Source organism: Canis aureus, chromosome 31 (assembly GCF_053574225.1).
Source record: "Canis aureus isolate CA01 chromosome 31, VMU_Caureus_v.1.0, whole genome shotgun sequence".
Taxonomy (NCBI): Eukaryota; Metazoa; Chordata; class Mammalia; order Carnivora; family Canidae; genus Canis; species Canis aureus.
In genome coordinates this window covers 35854615-35881143 of record NC_135641.1, presented here as the reverse complement: position 1 = coordinate 35881143, position 26529 = coordinate 35854615, and the positions used below count along the sequence as shown (strand labels likewise).

The following is a 26529-nucleotide window of genomic DNA, read 5'->3' as shown; positions in this document are numbered from 1 at the left end:
TTTGTTGTTTCTGGGTCCTTAATAAACAGATGATGCCCACCCATATTGGTAAGGGCAATCTCCTTCCTCAGTCTACTGAATCAAATGCTAATCTCTTCCAGAAACATCCTCACAGGCACACCCAGAAATAATGTTTCACCTGCTGCCTGGACATATTTAGTCCAGTCAGGTAGACATATAAAATTAACCACAGCACACGTTAGAAAAAAACCAAACAACCCCACGCATATCTAAAGGATCCTCACTTTCTACTCAATAAATGAAAGATTCTTATCCTGGTATTATTAGACTAATGTCTAAAATCCACTTTTCGAAATGTAACTCCCACTACTTTCTTCTAGGATTCTCCTGGTCACGTTAAACCAGCTGACTCACTCCTTCCCAGTGATATCCTACTTGCCTGTCTCATAATTTTGCTTGCTCTAATTGTTTAGAAAGAAAACTTTCCTTTATCGCTTTCCAGCTCAATTGACTTACATTCCTTCATGGCCATTCCCAGTGCAACAGTAATTCCGGGTCTTCTTGATGGAATAGAGTATTTAGTAACTGCTATCACACTTTAATTCAGATATTGGTGTTATTTTATTCTTTATGGGAATTTTCTTTTTCACTTAAATGTTTTATTTTATGTACCTTTATGCTCTTCACTGAGGTATGATTGACATGCAAATGCTACATATCTTTAATGTATACAACTTGATGAGTTTGGGGACGACTGTATACCCATAAAACCATCACACCAACAATGTTATCAACACATTCATCACCTCCTAAAGAGTTATCCTATTCCCATTATTATTACTATTATTAGTGAATATGTTAAGAACAATTAACATAGGATCTACCCCTTAGCAAATTTTCAGTATATAATACAGCACTGCATGCTATAGTCACTACACTATATAACAGGTCTCAGAGCTAATTTATCTTGCATAACTAAAGATTTGTCTTCTTCGGACATCACCTTCCCATGTTTCCCTTCCCCTTCTTCTGGCAACCTCCATTCTAATATCTGCTTTTATGAATTTGACTCATCATATGCCTCATATAAGTGAAATTATACAGTATTTATCTTTCTATGTCTGGCTTATTTCACTTTTTTATATCTTTTAAGATTTTATCTTATTTTGGTAGGTCTATATTATTTATTTTTTCCCCTTTTGTATTTTGACTTATCCCTTGAATGGTAAACAAATGAATTCATTTGAGACAGAGCATTCAGCGAGGGACAAAAATGCTTTTATAACCACTATGAATTCATCATGATTTCCTGTTTTAGTTAAAAACTCACAGAGTCCCAAATACACCTTGAATTTTCCCACTGTTTCCTAAGCCTACAATATTCTTCCTACATATTCTTTTCTGTCTACAGAAATTCTCTAAAACCCAGTTCCAATGGGCTTTTCTCCTTTAAATTTATTTTCACATTTTAAGTCTTAAAACTTAAATCACATATCCATTGTGTTTTTTAGATTGGATTTCATTTGTTCAGAACTTCCATGCACTAGGAAACAAGTAGATAGGGAAAAATGCCCAGTAAGACAATCCTTGTTATATTTTAATGAGTGAGATGAAATACTTTGTTTCCATGATATTTCTCAGAACAGATTTGAATAAATAATGAATAACTACTTAAATTTATTTCCATTTATTTAAATACTTCCTTAAAAATCAGTTTGTCCAAGAGTGGTAAATAAATATCTATTTTTAGTTGACTATTTTTTTCAGTTTTATTGAGCCATATTTGGCACACACTACCGTGTAAGTATACAGTAAATGACTTGATTTATGTATATTGAGAAATGATTACCATGATGAGTTTAGTTAATATCCGTTACCTCATACAGCTACATAAAAAAAGAGGAAACCCTGGTTTTATTCTTCTGATGAGAACACTAAGGATTTACTAGTTTAACAACTTTCAAGTATGCCATACAGCAGGGCTAACTATAATCATCATGTTTCACCTTACATCCTCAATACTTATTTAACTTATATTTAGAAGTTTGTACCTTTTGATCACCTTCATCCATTTCTTCTCCCCTCTCCATTATAGCCACAAATCTGATATCTTTCTTTCTCAATGAATTTTTGTTATTGTTATGGTTTTGGTTTCCACATGTAAATGAGATATAATACACTATTACCTTTTTCTGTCTGACTTATTTCACTTAGCAAAATGCCCTCAAGTTCTACCCATATTGCAAGTGGCAGGATTTTCTTCCTTTTTTGTGGCTGAACAGTGTTCCATTGGTTGTGTGGAATACACTTCTTTATCAATTCATCCATTGATAGACACTAAGGTTGTTTCCATGCTTTGGCTACTGTAAAGAAGCTGCAGTTAGCATGGGAGTCAGTTATCTCGTTGACATAGTAATTTCTTCTCTTTCAGATACATACCCAGAAGTGAAAATGCTAGATCATATGCTAGTTCTATTTTTTATTTTTTTGAGAAACAGCCATACTGTTTTGCATAGTGGCTGTGCCATTTTTTAAATTTAAATTCAATTAATTAACATATAGTGTATTATTAGTTTCAGAGGTAGAAGTCAGTGATTCATCAGTCTTATATAACACCCAGTGCCCATTACATCACATGCCCTCCTTAATGTCCACCATCCAGGTCTCCCATCCCCTCAGAGCCCTCCCCTCCAGCAAACCTCAATTTGTTTCTTCCTATGATTATGCCATTTTACTTTCCCTCCAATGGGGCATAAGGATTTCTCCACATCCTCACCAGATTTTTTTTTCTCTTATCATTTTCTTGATAACCATTCTAAAAGGTTTGGGGTGATACCTCATTGTAGTCTTGATTCACATTCCCCTAATGCTTAGATGTTGAGCACCTTTTCATCCACCTGTTGGCCATTTGAATAGCTACTTTAGAGAAATGTTTATTCGTTTTCTTTTCTAGTTTTTAATTGGATTGTTTGTTTTTTTTTTACTATTGAGTTATATGTTATTTATGTTTTACATTTTAATCCTTTATCAGATATATGGTTTGTAAACATTTGTTCCCACTCTATAGGTTTTAATTTCATTGATCATTACTTTTGTTGTGCAGAAGCTTTTTAATTTGATGTAATCCCACTGGTTGAATTTTAATTTTGTCCCTTGTGCATTAAGTGGCATATCCAAAAATCTCTTGCCAAAACCAATGTTCAGAAACGTTTTTCCCTTTGTTTTAAGAGCATTGTGATTTCAGGTCTCACATTTAAGTCTTTATTCCATTTTTAGTTAATTTTTGTGAGTGATATAATAAGGCGTCTAGTTTCATTCTTTTACATGTGAATATCTAATTTATTTAGTACCATTTATTGAAGAGACTATCTTTTCCCCACTGAGAATTCTTGGCTTCTTTGTCAATTATTACTTGGTCATGAATATTTATTGAGTTTAGTCACATGTCCATCTATACCATAAAATACTACAGGACAATTATTTTGCTAAGAAGAGGATAGAAAAAAAAAGTAAAGCATATCTTACATAATGATTTAGAGAAAATACAATAATATGTACAGTGTCATTGTAATAATGTGAAATTTGTACCAGTGTTAGTAAATTAGAGAGAACATTATCTTTGATCATATTTGTGAGTATATGTGTGTTAGAAATATATTCTAGAAAAAAAGGCAAGTTTACTGATATTCATTGAAGAAAACTCTAAAACAAAAACAGCTTATTACACTCACTGAATTTAAGAACTCTGACCTGAAGAAGGCACTTTTTTAAGCCATCAGAAGCTGGTTATATAATATGACAAAGATACATTTGCATTATTCCTTAAGAAACTACAAGAGGTAGATCACATCATCTTAAAAATAACTATATTATAGTTAACGGAGCTTCATGTCATAACATTTTCAGCAAATAAATTTCTCCATCAAGCTCACCTCATGTCTGTTTCTTATTCCCTGTTGGACAGTCACCTAATTAACAGAACTTTATTCTGTCTTAGATCATCTGGTGCTTTCAAAGGTCAATATTTTTAAAAGTAACGGATATTACTACATGTGGTCTCTTAGAAACACAGAATGAACTAGAAAAGAATAACACTTTTAAATTTATGTTATTTAAATACAATTTAAATTATTCATGTTATAAGGCCAACTAGTCGCATATGAGCATTTTATATTTTTATGCCAACCCTCGCTCCAGTTTCTAAACTTTACGAAAAGGAGAGGCAAGTTCTGTTCCTGCAGTGTTCTACACTTCTCTCTCACTTCATTTATTTTCCCTCCTCCCAAAATGACAGCAATCAGTGTCTCAGTAACTCTAAAATCAGGGATGCTATCAGAAAAAAATCGAGGAGTGGCTTATTCAATCTGAACTTTAATTCATTCAGAGTGATAGGATTTTGACCTTTGCTTGTGAGTCTTGGCATCTTAGAACATGTAGTTTTAGCCATGGTCACTGAAACGTTTTCAATCAGATGCTGAAGTGTTTCCAGAGGGGCCTGGACTTTACTTACTTTTGACAACAAAGATATATTTTGTATTTTTCTTCATATCTACCATCTGTTCACTAGATTCAATGAATAAACTGTTCCTTAACTATTAGATATTAATTGGATGACAGAACCAAGTAAAACTTTTTTTTTTAAGAGTGCAAATAAACCATCCTACTAAATATATAGCATAATGGAATGGTAAAGAATGTTAGATGCTGGAGGAGCCCCTGTGTGGCTCAGTTGGCTAAGTGTCTGACTCTTGATTTTGGCTCAGGTCATGATCTCAGGGGCGTGAAATCAAGTCCTGGGTGGGGCTCCACACGGGGCTGAGCATGGAGTCTGCTTAAGAATCTCTTTCTCCCTCGCCCTTTGCCTCTCCCTGAGGTCTCTCTCTCTCTCTCTCTCTCTCTCTCTCAGAAAAGGATGTTAGATGCTGGAAAACAAAGATGTATTAAAATGAATTTGACTTTCATTTTGATTATAATTGATCCCAAATAAAGTTGATATAGAATAGTTTTCTCAATTATAATTGAAAACAGTTTATCAACACAGGGTAACATCATCCCCTCATCCATTTTAATTTTCCTCTGCTTTCCCTCACACATACTAATTCCTATTTCCTCCATCATAATATAACATTTAATACCATCTTATATCTTATTGTATGCTATGAAGACTTACTGTGGTATCCTTGTCCTCCAGGAAGGGTATCCACGTCCTACTCCCTGAAACGTGGGAAAATGTGCTGTTACATGGCAACAGAGAACTAAACTTGTTGTTGTCACTTTCCATTTGAATAAAAGATTTATTTTCTTCTCAGGAAAAATAGGAAGTTAGGAAAACATTGCATTTTACAGCCAACATTTGTAGTTAGCCCTAATCCTTCCTGGCACAGCTCTCATTAACATTAGCTTTTTCACCAGAACCAAAATAGGCACCCCTGATGGAACCAGCATGGAAGACCCTGGAAGGTTGCATGTTCTTGGAGTGAGAAACATAAGACAGGCGGAAGTTACTGAGAGTGCCATCTTTTGAAGCAGCCCCTCCCTTTCCATTTTAGAGAATTTGCCTAAATTGTGGAACTAGTCAGCACTTAGAGCAGGTGCCTCCTCTCCTTATAAAATGGGCCACCCTTCTCCAAAGAACTTGGGCTTCCTACACCCTCATATTCCCTAATCCAAAGGATGCTAATCAATTGACTGTGAAACAAATGATTATCCTGGATTATGTGGGGGGCTAAATGTTATCACAAGGGTCCTTTAGGAAAAGGAACAGGGAGGCAAATGAGGAGGTTTTAGTCACTTCAAAGGGAATGCAGCTCTGCCCACTTGATTTTAGCCCAATGAGACCAATTTGAGACTTGTGGTCTTTACCACTCTAAAGTAATAAATTATTGTGTTGTTTTAAGACACTAAGATTTTGGCAGTTTATACATCACTAGCAGAAAATTATACACTAATTTAGCTCCACTTCTATTTCTATGGACTGTATTAAGTAGCCAGTAATTTTGCTGTTCTAAATGTTGCCTTTTTGACACACTTTGCTCTAAATGAATATAACTGTGTCCAAACCTGGAGATACTTATTATTCAGCTAGTACTTTATCAATCATCTGCAAATACATATCTACATTTCTTTTTACCTAGCTCTTTTATAGCTTATTTAAATGTTTACTATCATCATGGAAATTATTACAAAAAAACTTGCAGCTATTGTTATGCTTTTATCACACTTCAGTTCATATACAAAAAATAACAGTAAGTAAAACTATTAAATGATCTCAGTATAAATCTAAGACTAGTTTATATTTATCTCCCACTATAGTGGTAATGATAGAGTTAGAAAGATAGGTCCAAAAAAAAAAAAAAAAAAAGAAAGATAGGTCCATTTTCTCAACTCATCTGGCCATCTTTTAAACTTTTGTAAGTAACTTTATTTACAAATTGGTTTCATAAGTAACTTACAGCTGTCACAAATTAAAGGAAATGTTTTTTAATGTCTAATAATACCAAGTTTTCTGTGCGCTATAGCCAATGTCAAGTGCACCCTAGATAAAATTAAATTAAATTAAATTAAATAATAAAATATTTATTAATTAGAAATTAAATTTTATTAACAGAAAAACTCAATAAACTGCTAATGACTTGGTTTTATTATTTTGTGCTTAAGTATGAATATTTTAGTAGCAGTAAACTTAATAGTCTCAGCATTTTTTGTAAAAACTTTTGGCACATGTTTGTTTAATTTGATTGTGAAGTATTGCATAAAGCAGAAAATTTACAATTTTATTGCCAAACAGCTTTATATATATTTTATACATTGCTAGATATTAAGACAAATCAGCAGACCTTTGCATATTAATTATGCACCTGAATTATTATATCATCGTATTTCTAAAGGAAAGCGGCTTTCTGTATCCTAGAATTTGTTGAATTAAATGTAATGTCTGTACAAACACACCTCTACTCCACCTTTATAGTGAACCACCACTGACTAATGAATGACAGAAAAAATAAGGAATAAAAAAAAGAATAAATTTTCCTGTGGTCATAAATATTGAAATTATTATTGTTGCAACATTTTCAATAATCTGGGTAGAAGGAAAGTTTTTTTTTTTTATCAAAACTGAAAACTTAATTGCTTATACTTGCAATTATATCTACAATGTATAACACTATTATGCCTTCACCACAGCAAATGTGAAATATGTCAAAAGTTTAAGGCCATTGTAATTATAATAAAGCTGGCAATTTAATAGGAAAAAAGTTTCTGAACTTTCAGAAATGCAGTGAATTATCTGCATTCCATTCCTGCAATTTTACACAAATTAGTAAGATCACTCTGATTTCTAGTAAGCTACTGTTCCTCAACTTCCCCCAAATTCTCAATTTATCAATGAAGGAAATTTAGCTCATTTGGAATAAAATCTTCTTTCCTATTTTATCAAAATCTTCCTAATGTCTCCATATTTTTGAGGGAGAGAGTTTAAATTATTTCATTAATCAAGTATAATGCTTGTAATTGTAAAATGGATAACTAGTCCTGAATTTTGTATTAAGTGGTAACCTCTATATTTTATTCCTAAAAAAAGACTGATTATGAGAACTTAGATACAGAATGAATTTGGAAAGATTTGGGTGGAGTGCTTGTTCCTTATCTAGGCTAATTAATGTAATTAGGCAAATGCATTGCCTTATCCTTTCAGAGAGGTTATTTAACTGCTTCCTTATCTATTAAATTGTAATACTACTTTAGAAATAACGAATAATATTGTAAATAAAAAGTGGATCAACTTGAAGATAGAGGGAGGAGAGAAAAATCTCAGATTCGGATTTGAAAGTGAAGTCATAAGTATATATGCATATATTTTTTTTTCTTTTTGGCCTTTGCATCATTTGTGATCATTTTCTCTGCGAGGCTGAGTTCATTTCTCTTTTGCATTGTGCATTTTATGTGTAAACATTAACTGCTGTGCCCAGGCTAATTCACTTGAGGATATTTGACTTATTCACATGAATTCAGTAACATCGGCACATACATAAAACACTCTCCTGTTAACAGTTATAAAATAACAGAGAAAAATTGGAATTACATGATAAACTTACATATATACTAACACATTTTTTGATAATAGTATAGGTAATCTATAAAACAGCCTAAAATATATAGCTACAAAAGAGGACAATAATTCTATAATAATTTTAAATCTGAAAGAAAAGCATTATACGAATCTAAAAAAAAGAATTAAACCTAAGAAGGAATTATATTCATAAATTTATAAAATAAAGTAAATGATTTTGTTATCTTTCCATTGTTGCTGTTTGTTTTTAGAAAATAATATAAAAATTCCTTTTTCTGCACATCCTCTTCAACACTTGGTATTTTTTTGTCTTTTTGATAAAAGCTATGCTAACAGGTGTAAGGTGATTTCTCGTTGAGGTTTTGATATGCATTTCTCTGATAATTAGTGATGTTGACCTCTTTTTCATTACCCGTTGGCCAATTATATATGTTCTTTTGGAAAAATATTTATTCAGGTTTTCTGCCCATTTCTTAATTGGGTTATTTGCTTTTTGGCTATGGAATTGTAGTTCCTCATTAATCCCTTTTCAGATATTTGGATTGCAAATATTTTCTCCCATTCTGTATGTTGCCTTTTCATTTTGCTGATAGTTAAGTGGGGAAAATGAGAAGATGTTGATCAAAGGGTACAAAGTTGCAGTAATATAAAATTAACAAATTCTGGAGATCTAATGTACAGCATGGTTACTAGAGTTAATAGCAACACATTGTAATTGGAAATTTATTAGAAAAGTAGATCTCAGATGTTCTCACCGTACACACACACCCACAGAAGTAATTATGTGAGGAGATGGGTATGTAAATTACCTGATTATACCAATCATTTCACTTATATATGTATATCAAAACATCATATTGTACATCTTAAATATACACAGATTTTATTAAAAATAAATTTTAAAAGAAAATAATGTATATAAAAACATAAAAAATACGTATTTTGTTTTAGTATGTTTTAATCACTGTTGATATTTTCTGTAACTCGTTTTGAAAATATTCAAGCTCCTATTAACGATGAGGGCTTAAGTAATTTTTCAGAGATAACAAAGGTAGCAAGAGGCATCTATCCTAAACCCCAAGAAGCAAAATACTTTATTTCTAAATATATTATGATTTTGAGGAGCTTAATGCATCACTAAGAACAAGATAATGTATTTTAAGTAACATTTTAAAATAAATTTGTTATATAAAAACTTAAGATCTGTGCTTAATCCATCATTTGCGAATGATTCTTGTTTTGTCAATTTTAATAATTCAAGGAAATCAACCTTATTCACTACTTACAAATTGAGCACTAAATCTTACAAACAAATGTCTCATACATCTCACAAAACCACAAACTATTATCATATCTAGTGCATAAATTAGAAATCTAGTATCAATGGGTTATGTAATTTGTCCGAAGTCAATAGCTCTTTAGTTTATGAAGTGTTTCATCCTGGCTTATTTTTTTGTGTTTTGGGTGTAATTTCCTAAAGCATGGCCACTGAGATTCTCAACTGAGTTAGATAGATAGCTCTGAAACAATTTGTGGAGGGAAAGGTAAGACATGACTGGCACCAAAAAATTGTCCCCTGAAAAATTACTGTTCGTTAAAGCCATTCAACTTTGCAGATTATTAATGGAGGCCATGTTCCCAGAGTGTAATTACTTTGTCAAACACTAAACACATTTTACAGTTCTTTATAAATAAATTCAAAAAGCTTTAAATATTAAACATTGGTAACTCATAAACTCTATTAAACTTTTTTGTCATCATTATTACTTAGATAACTGTATTAATGATTCAACATTTCCATACAACACCGAGTACCCATCCCAAGTGCCAAGTGCACTCCTTAATCCTCATCACCTGTTCAACATGTCTCCCAAACCCATCTCCCCTCTGGTAGCCATCAGTTGATTCTCTACAGCTAAGTCTGTTTCTTGCTTTGCCTCCCTCTCTCTCTTGTTCCCTGTCTCTCTCTTTTCACCCCTTTGCTCATTTAAGCACAAATTCTCTCCCTCATTTGACAGTAAAGTCTTTCTCACCATGGTTGATGAGTATTTACTAACACACATGTACATACACACAATAAAAGCACTAGATCTTCTTTATTTTCTGGTAAATTAATTATTTTAATGTTATTTTTAAAAACATAGTGAGTATAGTCTATTTTCTAAGTCTATATTCAGTTTTGGGGATATGGTGGTAAATAAGCCAGAGCCTCTGCCCTGATAAATCTTATAATCTAGTGGAAATGGTGTTAAAGAAAGTATTTTACTATTAATTATTCAATTTCACGTTTAATAAGTGTGAAGCACCATAAAAGATTATCAGATGGGAAAAGGTGCTGCCAATCTAGTCCAGAAAGGTCACAGAGTGTGTACTGGACAATATTATGTTGGATTTTCTGAGCTATTAACAATTAGGTAAGGAATGCTTGATTAAATCCAGTTACTTCTAGATAAAAAGAAGAGTAGTACCAACACCTTAATTGTGAAGGTGAAAGAAATATTAAAGAAACTGAAAGGATAGTGAATTTGAAGAATATAGAGAGAGGTGTGAATGGCAAAATTAAGCAGGAGACACACAAGTAGGGCCCAGCTAATCCAATAGGCCCCAAAAAGAATTCAAGCATTTCTCTGTTAAAGAATAAGAAATTGCTTGTTTTGTAGGTCAAAAATGATTTGCCCCTGGCAATATCATGTGTTTCTACCTTTAAAATAAAATGAAGCACTTTGAAAAACTTGAATCATTTATAGGACAGAGTTGAAAGTGACAAAAATTAAATTAGGAAAATCAGTCAAGAGACTTTTAAGTAGGGGGGCCTGGGTGTGAGCATCTGCCTTTGGCTCAGGGCATGATCCTGGGGTCCTGGGATGGAGTCCCACATCAAGCTCCCCTGGGAGGAGCCTGTTTCTCCCTCTGCTTATGTCTCTGTCTCTCTGTGTGTGTGTGTGTGTGTGTGTGTGTCTCAGGAATAAGCAAATAAACAATCTAAAAAAGAGAGAGAGAGAAAGAGAGAGAGAGAGAGACTCTCTCCATGCCCCCACCCAGGAACCCCTGGCAACCACCATTTTATTCTACGATTTTGGTTACTTTAGATTTCCTCACATAAATGGAATCATACAGATTTGTCCTTCTGAGAGTGGCTTGTTTTATTTGGTATAATGTGTCAGGTTCATCCATGCTATCTCTAGTTTCAGTTATATAAGATGAACAAATTAGAGATCTGCTATACAACATGGTAGGTCTAGTTAATAACATGGTATTTTGTACACTCATATTTTGCTTAAAGGATAATTCTTACATTAAACATTCTTAACACACACAATACAACACACACACACACACACACATACACACACTTCCATACAAAAGGGACACATGGAAACTTTTGAAGGTGATGGATGTGTCTATTACCTTGATCACGGCGATAGTGTCATCGGTGTAGGCATTTGTCCAAACTCATCAAATTGTATACATTGAACATGCACAGGTTTTTTTAAACATATCAATTATACCTGAATAAAACTGCTAGAAAAAGAAAAAGAGACTATTTAATAGTTAGAAAAATGATCCATGGATGTTGTATGGAGAATCAAACAAGATTACTGACAGAGTGATCTAACTTGAACAAGTGAGAAGTCAATTTTCCTTTAAAAAATATACTTCTCATTTTCTGTGCTATTTGCCGTTTAACTGTTTCCATATGCATTTCTATTTTAACTTGCATTTCTATTCTTTCTCTATCTATGAAGCACATAAACACAAAATGTCTGTCAATTAGTGAATCTACAAAATTTGTTCTATTTATTCTAACATTTTATATTGAGCCAGAATTGCTAAGTGTTCTCTTTTAGTGTATTCTATTATGTTAAACATAACTTGACAGTTAACTTTAATCAAACCAGAGATGTTATTTACAATTGATTCATTACAAAGGCCAAAGGCATACGTGATGTTTTATAAATCTGATTCTTCTCAAAGGTTTCCTTCTTAGGGATAGGCTTAAAATATGAGAGAAAGAGTCAGAGTTTTGACAATGCATGCCATTATAATCACCGGAATCAAAATATAAATCAATTTTATCACTCTCAGGAATTCCCAGTGCCTCTTTGTTGACATATCATCCCGAAGCAACCAGTGATCTGTTCTCTGACCTTATTTTCTTTCCTTTTCCAGAATGTCATGTATATGGAATCATGTAACATGTGGCCTTTTGAGTATGACTACTTTCATTTAAAAGGATGCATTTGATAGTACTTGTTATTGCAGGCATTAGCTACCCATTCCTTTTTATGTCATTGTAGAGATCTAGTTTATCTGTTCATCAGTTGGAGGATATCTGGCTTGTTTTTAGTTGGGAGATTGTGAATAACAATGCTATAAACATTTAAATAAAGTTTTTCGGTGAAAATATTTTTTCATTTAATTTAGGTAAATATTTAGAAGTGGAATTGCTAAATTGTATAGATGGATGTTTTACTTTACAAAACTTCCAAACTTTTTTTCACTGTTTTTCAAAGCTGCTGTACCTCTCTTACGTACAGCTACTCTACATACTCAGCAGGATTTGGTGTTATTATAATAATAATTATTATTATTTAGTAGTTATAACTTCAAGTAGTTTTAATTTATATTCATATACCTTCTTTAACAAAGTGTTCAAATAATTTGCCTATCTTTAGGCGGGTATGCTATTTTCTTACCTTTGAGACAAATTTATATACATACATATATAATATTAATATAATAGAGATAAAAGTTCTCTACAAGATATTTACTTTGCAATTATTTTTCTAGTGTGTAGCTTGTATTAACAGTTCCTTTCAAAGAACAGAAATCCTTAACTCTGATAAAGTCAATTTTTCAGTTTTTAATTTTATGGAATGTACTTTCTATTGTATCTAAGAAATCTTTGCCTATCCCAAGGAATTAAAACACTTGTATTCTGTGTTTTGTTCTATAAATTTTATGGTTTCATATTTCACATTTAGGTCAATGATACTATTGCGTTAATTTTTAGAAATGTTCAGAAATATGGATTGAGGATCCTTTTTATTGGTAAATACCGTTTCTTTAGGACGACATTGAAAATACTATTCCTTCTTCACTGAATTACCTTTCCATAGTTGTTCCAAATTAATTGCAATTCATTGAAAATGAATATTTTCAATATTTGTAAATTCAAATCTAAAATCTTAATTCTATTTCAGTATGTCTATCTTTGATTAACGTAGCTGAATCTTGGAGTTGAGTTGTTTGAATGATCCAACTTTTTTTTTTCCAAAAACAAAACCAAAAAATAAACAAAAGCCACCTTTTTTTGGCTCTTCTAGTTCCTTTGTCTATCCACATGAATTTTAAGATCAGCTTAGCAATTTCTACAAAGTCATTACTAAGATTTTGGTATGGATTGCATTGAATCTGTATGTCTGTTTCGGAAAATTAATATTTTGAGTTTCTCAAACTATCAGCATGGAATAACCCTTCAATTATTTGGGTGTTCTTTGATTTTTTTCATCAATGTTTTGCAGTTTTTGGTATACAGAACCTATACTTTTGATGGTATTGTGAATGTTCTTTGTTTATAAAATTTCAATTTCTATTTGGTCCTAACCAGTCTTTAGGGATAACCAAAATATTTCATTTTTTTAAGTTTTAGGTGAATTATAACTTACTATATTTGTATTGGACTAATATCTGATATTTATGTTTATCAAGCATCAGATATCAGTTACCTATGTGCCATAGACTACACTACACTACAAAGTAACTTAATTACTTCTCATAATGCCTTGTGGTAGGTGTTTTAATTTCTGTTAATTTTTGGATGAAAATTTAAGAAACAGTAAATTAAAGTTATATACTCAAACAACATGATCAATTTTCAAATATTGACCTTGTTTCTGACACTATGAGGAAAGCATTCAGCCTTTCAGCTTTAAGTATGTTGCTAAATATAGGATTTGTACAAACCCTTTATCTGGAAAGTTTCCTTCTAGTCCTAATGTTCTAAATGTACTTATAAATGCGTATTAAATTTTGTAAAATGTTTTTGCCTCACCTATCAAAGATTATCGTATGATTCTTCATCATTGATCAGCTGATGTGGTAAATTACCTTGAATGAGCTGAATGCCTATCATGATTTCCATTTGTTCATGATGTGCTGTTTTAGACATGTGGTTAGATTTAGTATCTATTGTAGTGTTGTATATTTGTGCATTTTATGATCATGGAGCATATTGGCCTATAATTACATTTTCTTGAATTGGCACATTTTTTTCTTGTGACTCAAGATAGATTCTGGTTCTATAAAATGCGGTCTGTCACTTCTATATTCTGGAGAGTGTGCATGGAATCAGTATTACTTCCTTAATGTTTGCTACTATTTCCAAGTGACCACATTGCAACCTAAAACTGTCCCTCTTGAGTGGTTTATTATTACAAATTGAATATCTTTAACATATAGGGCTATTTATTTTGTTTAATTATTTCTGATGAGCTTTGGAAGATTTTGTGTCTCAAGAAATATGACCATTTCACCTAGGTAATTGGCATAGAATTATTTGTAGCATTCACTTAGTAACTTTTTAATATCTGTAGGTTCTGTAGTAAAGTGCCTATTTCATTTCTAATACAGGTATGTCATATCTTGGTCAATCTGGTTAGTGTTTTATCAATGTTATTGGTCTTTTCAAAAAGCTAACTTTAACTTTTATTGTTTTTCTCTCTTTTTCCCCATTCTCAATATATTTTCTACTGTCGTGTTTAGCATTTTCTTTATTGTCTTGCTTTGTGCTTGACTGAGGTTTCTTTTTTCTAGCATGTTAAGGTATAAGCTTAGGTAATTGATTAGAGACCTTTCATCTAATATAAACATGGAATATTATAATTACTATCTAGCCCTTTGTTAGCTGAATCTAAAAAATTTATGAGTTGTGTTTTCTTTTAACTTGACTCGAAGTATTCTCTAATTTTCCTATGATTTTCTGTTTAATCCATTGGCTTTTGCAGTCTACAACTGTAATTGTGTTTTTGTGTATTTGTTCCATCTATTCTATTATTTATGCTTAATGCATTTTGAAACTGTTGTTACATATATGTGCATTTAGGTTTACATTTCTTGGTGAATTAATCTTTTTATTTTTATGTAATATCCTCCTTTGTTCTTGGGAATATTACTTCTGAATATACTCTGTTTGATATTAGTATCCCCAGGTCTCTGTTGATTCACGTTTGCATGTTTTATTATTCCACATATTTTTAATCTTAACTTACCTATATTATTTTTAAAAAGATTTTATTTGTTTATTCATGAGAGACACAGAGAGGCAGGGACATAGGCAGAGGGAGAAGCAGGCTCCCTGCAAGGAGCCTGAGGCGGGACTTGATCCCAGGACCCCAGGAGCATGACCTGAGCCAAAGGTAGACACTCAACCATTGAGCCACCCAGGTGCCCCAATCTATCTATATCTTTATATTTGAAGACAGTTTGTATGGGTAGCTAATTGTTGGAATTGTTAGATTTTGCTTTTTTTTTTTTTTGTTAAGTAGCCTCCATGCTAGCATGGAATCTGATATGAGGCCTCAACTCACAACCCCAAGATTGAGTTCTGAGCTGAGATCAAGATTCCATTGCCTAAGTGAGTCACCCAGGCAATCTTTGGTAGTATTTGCTGTTTAATAGGTATGTTTAGACTGCTTATATATAAGTTGACTTAATATATGATATAATATATGATATAAGCATATAATTAACTGCCCTCTAAGTAGTTATAGTTTCTATTTGTTTCATTTGTTCTTTGTTTCTTGTTTTTCCTCTTTTTTGGTGTAATAGAAACATTTTATCATTTGATTTTGTCTTTACTTTTGGCTTAATTTTTATATCTCTCTTAAAAAAGTAATGAGTATACTATATATGTTTTAATTAATGGCAATCTAATTTCAAATGGTATGTTACTTTGTATGCTGTGTAAGGACCTCAATATCTGGGTATTTCCAATTGGCTTTCCATATTTTCTGCTATTTTGTCATATGTCTTACTTTTATAGAAGTTATAAACACAAAATTAATTCATGTTGTTTCTGCTTTGATCAGTTATTTTAAATCAATTAAAATATAACAAAAAATCAATTTATTTCATTAATACCATTTCTAAAGTTTTAATTTCTTTGTCTGCATCCAGGTTTCTCTCCTGTGCCATTGCTCTTCTGGGCTAAAGAAAGCACTTTAATATACCTTTAGGATAAATCCACTGTTAATAAGTTCTCTGCCTTTTTTTGTATTTCTAAGGAAATCAGTACTTACTTTCCATTTTTGAAAGATACATTTACTGAGTATAGGATTCTGGGTTAGTCTAGTGTGTGTGTGTGTGTGTGTGTGTGTGTGTGTGTGTGGTGTGTTAGATAACTCTAAGAATATCGTCTTTACCTTCTGGATTGTACTGTTCTGAGAAGAAACGTGCTATATTTCTCACCTTTGACCCCCTACATGTAATGAATCTCTTTTTCTTGATACCTTCAAGATTTTCTCCTTCCCATTAATCTTCAGCTACTAGGATATTATGAGTTTAGGGACATTTTGTTTGTTTATTTCATGCCTTTTGATGTTCTCTGAGTTCTTGGATATTTGTTTTGATGTTTTTTATGATTTTTTTTAAATCTCAAATATTATCTCCAAATATTTATTATTTCTATCTTCTTCTGAGATTCAAATTAAGTTAGACCATTTGAAATTGTCCCGTAGTAGTTGTTTTTTTTTTCACTTTTTATTTAACTTTGTTTCTGCTTGAGTTTTTTTTTTTTTTTTTTTTTTTTTTTTTGCTTGAGTATTTTGTATTGATCTATCTTATTTCCTGATTGCTTTCTCAATTGTGTTGGCTTGAAAATGAATTCAAAGCCATCCTTCATCTCTTTTAGTGTGCTTTCACCTATAGCATATCCATTTCCTCATTACTCTTCTCATCTCTCAGTCAAAATTAACTGTTTCTCCATTCATGTTGTTTATTTTATGCACTATAGCTTTTAACATATTAATCATACTTGTTTTCAATCCCTTGTCTGAAAATGCTGACATCTGGTTCATTTCAGAATCTAATTCTGATGATTGCTTTGTTTCTTGACAGTATGTAGATTTATTCTTACTCCTCTATGAGCCTCATCATTATTGGTCGAATGTCAGACATCTTTTGTATGACAGTAGAAAATGTTATAAATATTATTCATTTCTGGAAATGAGAATTCATTTTCTTTCTAGTGAGGGATTTGAATCATTGACAACCTGAGCTGGGTTTGGCATTTGTTGCTCCTACAGTTATTCTCAGTGAAACAATGATTTTCAGTTCCTCTAGTGTTACCTTATGGGTAGATTGAGACTGATTTTCTATAGGATTTTTCTCATATTTTCTCCACACTCAGTTTATGTCTTTTTGTACCTACAACCTAGAGCATGTTTCTCCTTGCTGCTTCCCCTCTTTTGCAGTTTTTTTTTTAAGATTCTACTTATTTATTCATGAGAGACACAGAAAGAGAGGCAGAGACATATGCAGAGGGAAAAGCAGGACTCCACCCCAAGATCATGACCTGAGCCAAAGGGAGATGCTCAACTACTGCGCCACCCAGGTGCCCCTCACAGTTCTTTTTTACTAAACTCTTACTAGCCTTACGTTGGGAGTCCTGCTGTGTTGTTATCATGGGTCATCAGTCTTGGGTAGGTGCTATGGCCCTTTGTCTCATGGATGGGACTTAGTGATTCCATCCCTCCTTTCCCAGCAGAAGGTGGTTCCTAGTGGTTTATGGCCTTGTCCCTCCCAGCTGCAGTGTATTTTGTTGGTGATGCAGTCCAGCACCCTTCCCACTGTTTCTGCAGCAGTTGCTTTTCTCCACGCTGAGGCCTGAACTCTAGAGGAAGCTTTCTTCAATCTCTGGCTTTGACTCTTATCTTTTTTTGTGTGTATCTAGAAAGTTCCGTAAAGAAGAGCCTGTGTATAGGTATGAATTCCCCTTGAGTATGCAGCTCATGAATATACTCACAAATTACCCAAGATTCTATCTTTAGCAATTGGCTAAACATTTTAGCTGAAATCTTCTAACGGGCTTTATTGACAACTGGTACAAATAGCTTATGTGTACTTTCTTGTATCTAGAATAAACTTAACATTATCTAGTTCCACCTTGTCATTTGATAGATGAGGACTTTGAATCTCACAATAATAAACTGACTTAACTCTAATATACAGGTCTAGCTGTAGTTACCTAAAGTCAGTATTCTTTCCATAGTTTCCATGTTACAGGTAGATGCTTCTATGCAAAATGTGTCTAGGTCTGTGTTTTCCTTATATTCGTATCCCCAGTGCCTGGAAATATGTCATGCATGTAGTAGATGCTCAATTAACATTTTCTTAAATATTAATTGACATTCCATTGTTTAATTCCACCACATATAGCTTACCCATCATTCAATCTAACCCCTCAAAAAATTTTATGGAACTCCATGTAGAACCTAAACTAAGGTAAAATAAAATAAGAGAATATACAAGAGATATAATTATTTAAGTTATGAGCAGAGCAAGGCAATTGCCTACATGATATGATTAATTTAAGTACTATTACTCTCCATTCTTAAATCGTTTGCTAATATCTCTATTCCATGATTGGAAATTCATTTCTTTATTTTAACATATCCCTTTAGACTTATTAAAATAAAATACCTCTAGAGAAGTATGAATCATAAAAATCTAGTTTACACTAATTCGGTTTATTCAGTAGAAAAAAAGAAAGGCCAATGTGGAGAGTATTGTTAGGTATTGGGATTGGGTTTGGGGAAATGAAACTTGAATGGACATTTACTGAATACATAATATGTAATTCTGACTTTTATAGGCATTTTAATGCTAAAATTTGGCTGGTTCTTTCTATATACATCTTTTTCCAAAAGAAAAAAAATGATACTCAGAAATGTGTTTCAATTTGCCCTTGTTACTGTATAAAACTAGAATTCATAGCTCCATCAAGTACTGTGTACTTTTTCACTGTTCTGAAGTATCTTCCTGAGGTAAGGAAGATAAAAATGTGGAAGAAGAAGTCCACAGACAAGATTTAGAATATTGTTCTTTGTAGTTCTGCTAGATAGTAATTTAAAAAGAAAAAAAAAATAGAGCTAAATGAAGATACAAAGATATGTCTTAGATCCTGACAGGTTGAAGGGTTTTTAAAACTCTTTGGATTAATTTGAAACAGAAGAGTGAAAAGCAGGTGGTTGTCACTTTATTTAACTTTCATTATAGTAAGATGTATTTAAAGGGGGAATACTGAAAATGTGTCTCAATAAACTATCACTTTAATTTTTATATGCTCATTCCTTGTGACTACAAAATATTTGGACTGGCCTTTTATAGGCTTTTAAGACCCTGATCTCACACAATTTTAAAGAAATTCAAGTTCTCTCTCTATTTTAACAAAATGCATATTCATAGAAAAAGAAAAGGAAAACTACAGATAAAATGGATTTTTAAAATATGTCTGACAAAAATAGACCTCTTTTTTTGATCTTTTGAATAGCAGCTTTGCTATATTCCTCCTTTTCATATAAAAGGATGAAGTAGTGTATTGTTAATCATTTTCATGCACTGTGACTATTAACATTCTTTAATTATCCTGTTAATCAGTGTAAATGTCACCTGTTACAATATTCATACACTGCATCTATGTCATCCATTAGTCTAATTAATTAAAAACTCAAAGTTATTTATTGATTCATAAAATAAGTGGATACAGTTCATATACCTCTATAAATTTGCTGAATTAAAATTTTACATGTGAGCTGCATTTATCTTTCACTTTCCCACCCTCAAGTCAGAAAATTCTATGTTTTTTGGTGTTCTTATGTTCTTATTCTTTATTTATGCAATGCCAGCCATCCCTTTAAAGAGCATTTACTTTTGAAGTTAGGTAAAATAAGAATCAGTTATGAACAAAATAAAGACTTGCCTTCATGAAACTTGCTTTTTAATGGAGGAATACAGACAATTACAACCAATGCAGCCAATGAGTAAATTATACAGTATGTTAGAAAGTAATAATTGATACAGAAAAATACAGAGAAGCCTAAGGAGAAAAACCATGTAAGCAATTTGAATAAAATGGTCAGGAAAGACCTCATTAATAAAAAAGAAAAGAAAAAAAAAGAAAAGAAAAGAAGTAGAAATGAGACCATAGACTATGTTACCTTCACAGTTTTTTTGGAGCATCTACTCCCTTCTCAATATCCAAATATTCTTTCATTCTTTTTCCATATTCTTGCTAAGCAGAATTCCTTGCATATATTTAAAGTATTAGAAAGAATATATAGAGGCTTGGCTCCTGACTGCTTCTGTTTTAAATCCATTCCAAACCCACAAAGCAAGGAGTTATGATGCCCAGTAACCAGTTTAGACTGAAGGAGAATCATATGGGGGATAAAAAATGATGCAATATTTCAGTAAATAATTGTAATTCAAAAGTTTTTGACTCTCAAGGAGTTAATACATTGAATGTGAAGTTAAGACATACACATGTAAAATGACAATTACTATTAGATTGTAGAAAATCGGTAGATTTTAATATGTCATTTGATACGGTAAGTGATAGATAAGCAAAAATATGTGGATAATACTGATCTTATATACTTTTCATTTCAAGCCAGGAAGAAGAAATAATGTGATTTGCTATGGTTTGCAGCCCTTCAACGATTCAATTTTAAGATTGTTGTTTCTGCAAGCAGCTGTCCTGTCCCAGAAATTAGATAGGCTACTTAAATAATTTGAACTTCAACTTCTTCAAAATTAAAATGGATAAAACTTATTTTCCTACATCTTACCTGAAATTGTATGGAAAATAATTTACAAAGTTGTATGTTTGTTTCTTAGAACATGTTGTATCTCTCTGAATACCTTTTTAAATCATATTTAAGTTCATAAAACGAGCATATTTTATTACATATGAAATAATATAGTGCCAAAGTGTCATATAATTTCATCTAGCTCTCTTATATCCAAATAAACAGATGTTATAAGTATGATGGTTGACTATCTATTTTCTCCTTAAGTTCATCCAGGATATATTTTTATTTTTGAGAAATGAAGAGAGAAGTGTCTGTTTAGTAGCTCTGTTTTCATAATACTATATTTTTCAATTACCTGTAAACCTTGGGCTACTATGAGAACATATTATATCATTTTAACAATTACTTTGTTAAAAAAATCACGATAGGAATTTTGATTGTTTTCACATACTCCATGTTTTTTAAAACAGGAAAATTCATTAAAAAATATATGCTGTATATCACTACTACATCACTAGTACTGTAAATTTTCTTCTAAAGTGTACTATAGCTGTGTAAGCAATTGGTCTAAATTATGTTTATTAATTTGGGATGAGGAGCAGCATATGAGTACTAGAAACCCACTTTGGGCCTCAAGCCTCTGGCAATTCTTTCCCTATGCTGTTTCCCAGGATTGTGTTTGTAGTGAGCAACCTTGAGAGGTGAGGTGTTACAAGATAAAAATCGGGTTTACTTACTGCTTGATATAAAAGCAGTAATTCCCAAAGGTCAGTGCTCCCCAACTATGAAGAACCCCACAGTGTATGTAACATGAATGCTTCATGGATGGCAACCTGGCCATTCATGTTGCCCCAAAGAGAATGGGGGCAGAGTGAGCTGACACAAATATGCTGATGGTCATGCTGCTTGCTGTGCTATGTCCCTAACTCAGCACTTTCTTATCTTCTAGCATATGTAACAATTGAGGTCCACTTATTAAGTCACGTGTAGAATACAATCAAATCCCAGATTCCACAATGAGCAATACATAAATTACAGAAAACAACTGCCTTACTAGAAAAAAATCAGGTGGAAAATATGGTCCCTTTTCAGGATTCATTCTTAAACACATGCAAGAATATAGATAGAAAGAGAGAGAGAGAGAGAGAGAGACTACCCCAAATCTTGAATAACATGAGAAATGTATCTTATTAAAATCTTAAAATTACACATGCAGCTTATTTGTCAGGTAGAGTTTTATCATGTTTTTGTCTTTTAGAAATATAAAGGTAATCCCTCACATCTTTAGAAATATATTTCCTTTCATAGTGTTACTTTCAGATGGTAACATTCAGTGCAGGAATTACAAAGCATCTGAGAAATCATTCTCTGGAAGCAATCTTTGCCATTATGAGCCTCTGCTAACTTACATGGTCAATTTAATATAAATTTTTACTTTCAAAAGATGACAGTGTCCTACTTAGTAGTCAGAAAATAATATGAAGTCAAGTTCTTAACTGCAAAATAATTTCAAGGAAATGTTACCAAAATAAATTGAAATATTCTCTTTGGTCTGCTGCTTGAGATATCTGATATAACATAGGGTGTTAGCTCAAAAAGAAAAATTAAATTTATTTTTACAAAAGATATCTGGAGCACTTATTTTTTTTCATAATCCATAGCTCTTTAACTATTTTCTTTTAAGATGCACTGAGCTATTTTAATTGAGGGGAAAGCCCATAGAAGCAGCTTGCTTTAAATCCTAGCTTTTCCCTTTCTGCTAGATTGATTTTTTGGTATTTATAACCAGGGCCCATAATATTAGCCACCGTGGACTGGCTTTAACTTTTTTATAGTCATTATGGTATTTTCTGTTTCTGTAATCATGATAAATATAGCAAAATCTACTTTTAATACTTTACTAGGGACATAGGGATCTGTTACAAAATAGGGGAAAATAAATTGGAGGGAATAAAAATAAATTAAAAAGGATATTGCTTGACAACTTTAATAGCATGGTAATAATAACATGTATTGAAACTAAAACTTATAATTTTTGTAAACAAAAACATAAACTCTCAAATTGCAAAACCCCAAGAGCAAGCAGGCATGTTCTAGCAAGTATATCTATGCTTTTAAAGCCTGATACTGTCGCTAGAGGACAATTGAGTAATAATAATCAACTACAGAAGAAAGTGCTCTTGCTCAATAAAGATAATCTGGACAGCATGCAGCCAAGAAATTTTAATACTGCCCACATAAATTTCAGGAGGCCTATGAAATCATACTCCACCTGTCATTTAGGACTTAGCACATTTTACTGGAATTTTCTTCGCTAAATGAAATGTAATAGGGACAGAAATAAATTCTACTAGAAGACTAGGTCGTTAACAGTAAGAAGCACTAGCAGAAATGGTACGTTGGTGAGCTGAGAACCAGAAGCCTTTCAAAAATAGCCCCCTTCGCTTGGAATCTCAGTCATAGTAGATTTACACATTGACATTCTAGAGACAAAATGCCCAAGAACAAACCTACTTTTGTTGTATTAATCGAGTGCTGGGAAAAGCAGGTGTGGAATTTTCATGTTCAGATAGATAGTTGGGAGAGGTGGAGCCAGGTCAAAAATGGCAGAGCCTTTAGTAGTTAAGCAGTGAGTGTGGAGAGAAGGGAATTGTGACAATAAGAGAACTGTTTTTGGAACTCCATGGTATTATTTTTAACCAGCTACAATTTTCTTAACCTTTAAGATTAGCTTGGCTTAACCTCAAGACTCCTTTTATGGATTTCTGATAACATTTGAAGGCAGAGGTAACTTTGTAGAGTGTCTCTGTATTTGAGACAAATTATATTTGTAATAATTTGAGCATGTCTCAAGATATATCTAAAGCAATATGGAGGTCGTCAATATGGTGTGCATAGTACAAATACAAATTCTAAGATTTTAAGCGACCTTTGTACATCAAATAATTTATAGAATTATTTTTTTAAAGATTTTATTTATTTATTCACGAGAGACACACACATAGAGAGAGAGAGAGAGGCAGAGACACAAGCAGAGGGAGAGGCAGGCCCCATGCAGGGAACCCGACGTGGGACTCGATCCCAGGACCCCAGGGTCATGCCCTGGGCTGAAGGCAGACGCTAAACCGCTGAGCCACCTAAGCTGCCCAATTTCTGCAATTATCACTTCAGTTAGGATACAAGAATGATATTTTGTGGTGGTATTTGTATCCTTTATCACAATTGTAATAAAAAGTATTTTTCAGATCCATGTTTGCTGTTCAATTTTCTGACTCCGTGATGACGCTGATTCTATTACTCTGACCGTTCAATAAATATTTGTTGAAATAATGTGGAATAATGAATCTGCATAGAGTGAAGAAGCCTATAGGGGGATCCCTATGAAAGAAGAGGGCAGAACCAGAGAATGAAGAAGATCTGGCTCCCGGCCACATCAGTCCTAGAGAGCTATCTGTGCTCTCACATGGAAGGCTCAGTTATCCACAGAGCTGTTTGCTTTGGTGACAGTTGGCCATCATATTTAGATATTTTATATTCTTTGTCAATTGTGTCACTATCATTACTTCATTCATTTTGCACATTAGTCCTTTTAACTAATGTATAACTGATTTTTTAATAGAATTCTTGTAATCCTAACAAGAATTTTAGAGGTAGATTTTGATGAAGTTTGGTGAAGTGTCATGTAGACACTATAGTGTCAGTCATTAACTTAAAAATATCAGTCCTGAAGCCACATTGCCTGGGTTCAAATGTCTTTCTGTTCTTGCTATTTCATGTATTTGATAACTCTGTGGAAATTGAAGCACTCCAAATCCTGGAAGAGAGCTCCTGGCATCACCAGAGACTGTAAGATCACCAGAAGGCTCTTCAAGATTCCATGACCATGTTTTAATGAGGTATGCATTGAAGTCACATCAACACTTCACCTCACATGACCAGAAATCATATGGCCTGTATATAGTATTGCAGTTAAGTGAAAAATGAACCTAGTTTCTGATCCCTACCACTTTTCTTTTTAAACAATGCTTTTATAACAATCAGATGAACAACTCTTGACACTCATGATCTCCAACTCATACTCAGGGGGAAGGTCTTGTATTTCCCCCTTCCATTTACCCAAGCAGCAGGCTCCCTAGTGAATTCCAAAACAGCATCCCTCCTCCAAGCATTTATCATTGTTGGGTTCTTTTTTGCTGATCATAAAATGGTGACTCCCGGGCAGCCTGGGTGGCTCAGTGGTTTAGTGCCTGCCTTCAGCCCAGGGCCTGATCCTGGAGGCCCTGGATTACCCCATGTCGGGCTCCTTGCATGGAGCCTGCTTCTCCCTCTGCCTGTGTCTCTGCCTCTCTCTGTGTCTCTCATGAATAAATAAATAAAATCTTTTAAAAAAATTAAAATGGTGACTCCCACTCTTCTCATGAACTCGACCTTCAGTACCGGGAGTAGACTGGATAATGATCCCACAGATGTCCTTATCCTAATCTCTGGAACCTGTAAATGTTATTTTATATAGCAAAAGAAACTTTGCAGTTAGGATTAAGAAAAGGATTTTGAGATGAGAAAATGATCTCGGTGGGCCTAATTTAATCAGAAGGGTCCTTTATAAGAGTCAAGCAGATCAGAGAGAGAAAAAGATGATGTTGATAATGGAAGCAGAGATTAAGTGATATTGCCAGGAACCAAAGAGTGCTGGTATTCTCTAGAATCTAAGAAGCAAGAAACCACTAACCTTGACAGAACTTTGATTCTGGTCTGGTCAGGTCCATGTCAGACAAGTCACCTACAAAACTGTAAAAGATTAAATTTTTGTTGTTTCAAATAACTAAGTTTATGGTAATTTGTCATATCTGCAATTGGAAACTACAAGCATTCGTCAAAGATATTGCAGGTTCAATCTCAGACCACTGCAATGAAGTGAATACTGTAATAAAGCAAGTTGAATTAATTTTTTGGTCTCCCAGTACATGTAAAAGTTATATTTCCACTTAATGCGCAATAAATAGCATTAAGTTTAAAATAGCAATGTATATATCTTAATTAAAAAATCCTTAGTTTCTAAAAAATTCTAGCCATCATTTGAGTTTTCAACGACTCATAATCACTGAGCACGGGTGATCATAACAAATATAATAATAATGAAAATGTTTGAAATATTGTGAGAATTACCAAAACATGATGCGGAGATACGAAGTGAGCCTTTGTACCTATATAGACTTGATTGACACAGGTTGCCACAAACTTTCATTTGCAGAGAACAATATTTGCCAAGCACAATAAAACAAGGTACACCTGTAATACAAAACTTGTCTGTGTATATATTTATTGAGAAGGGCGAGTGGAATAATTTTAAGGGGAAGAAGCATGACATATCTAAAATTTCTATGAAGCTGAAGTTGCCATATATCAAAGCTCATGTGTTTCCAGATGTAAATTCAAATTCTCAACAAGTTTTTGCCTTTGATATAAGTGATGTTTATAATAATTTTCTACAGTCTGTAGTCCTGTAGTTCTGCATCCTGTGATCCCACTTGGAGACATGCTAGAATAGGATCTTTTTGCTTTCAAATGCCTCTACAGAGGCACTTATCAAAGCTGTGAATATAGTATCTGCTTATCCTGGTTGACTCAAAATCTTTCAAAGGGACGCAGTACGTACTGTGGTAGCTCGATATTCCCCAGGCATTTGTA

General features: G+C 33.0%; 1 long non-coding RNA gene across 5 annotated transcripts in view; it reads right to left on the bottom strand.

Moving 5' to 3' along the window:
- Positions 1 to 26529, bottom strand: part of LOC144302658 (uncharacterized) — an 87503-nt gene that overhangs the window by 30254 nt on the left and 30720 nt on the right. For 3 of the 5 annotated variants that reach the window (XR_013369634.1, XR_013369636.1, XR_013369637.1), the window contains 3 exons: positions 25571 to 25629; positions 11438 to 11551; positions 5132 to 5175 (listed from right to left, as the gene is read on the bottom strand). This is a non-coding gene — a long non-coding RNA (uncharacterized LOC144302658). The remainder of the gene's footprint in view (positions 1 to 5131; positions 5176 to 11437; positions 11552 to 25570; positions 25630 to 26529) is intronic. The other 2 variants (XR_013369638.1, XR_013369635.1) reach the window with 2 other exon arrangements.